The sequence below is a fragment of the Limulus polyphemus genome, unplaced genomic scaffold, assembly GCF_000517525.1.
Source record: "Limulus polyphemus unplaced genomic scaffold, Limulus_polyphemus-2.1.2 Scaffold1716, whole genome shotgun sequence".
Taxonomy (NCBI): domain Eukaryota; kingdom Metazoa; phylum Arthropoda; class Merostomata; order Xiphosura; family Limulidae; genus Limulus; species Limulus polyphemus.
The window spans coordinates 130,267-130,860 of record NW_013667326.1 but is presented as its reverse complement, the minus strand read 5'-3'; the positions used below and the strand labels follow the sequence as shown (position 1 = coordinate 130,860).

Genomic DNA, 594 nt, shown 5'->3' with positions numbered 1-594 from the left:
GTGCTTAACAACAAATAATAAAAAAAAATATTATAAAAGTCTAAAACACCATGTAAATTATTTTGAGAGCATTCACAAATCATTTTCGAAATCGGAGATGTAAAACCAGAGATATAAGAGAGAAATAATTGAATGATTGTTCTATTTTCTTCAGCGTGAGAATCATATTTGTATTCCTGATTTTATCTTCTTATGCTTGTAAAGATTTTCATGACGTTTCATTGTTTTATAATGAAGCTGAAAGTGTCAAACATATATATTAATATACGTTTTATTTCTGATATCTCTGCTTAATACAGGACGAAGTAACCCAACTTATTCAATGTGCTGATGTCCACCATTTTGACGACATAAGGAAAGAAAACTGAAACCTGCACAAGTGTTTGCTTTTCTCTTTCACTTGAAACTGGCTTACAATGTTATAATGTTTCTTTACTGATTCTTTAAATACAAAAACCTTGATAAACCTTTACCACAAGATAAATTATTTTATGTATGTACGTGAAATAAAGTTCATGTATTAGATACAACATCATATGTGTTTGTTAATCACAAACAAAACTACTGGCCCGGCATGGCCAGGTGGTTGGGGCG

At 30.6% G+C, this 594-nt stretch overlaps 1 long non-coding RNA gene across 1 annotated transcript in view; it reads left to right on the top strand.

Moving 5' to 3' along the window:
- LOC111087084 overlaps positions 1–471 on the top strand; it is a 3,545-nt gene extending 3,074 nt beyond the window's left edge. Inside the window, exon 3 of the long non-coding RNA XR_002611809.1 lies at positions 300–471. This is a non-coding gene — a long non-coding RNA (uncharacterized LOC111087084). The remainder of the gene's footprint in view (positions 1–299) is intronic.
- Positions 472–594: the final 123 nt, after the last annotated feature.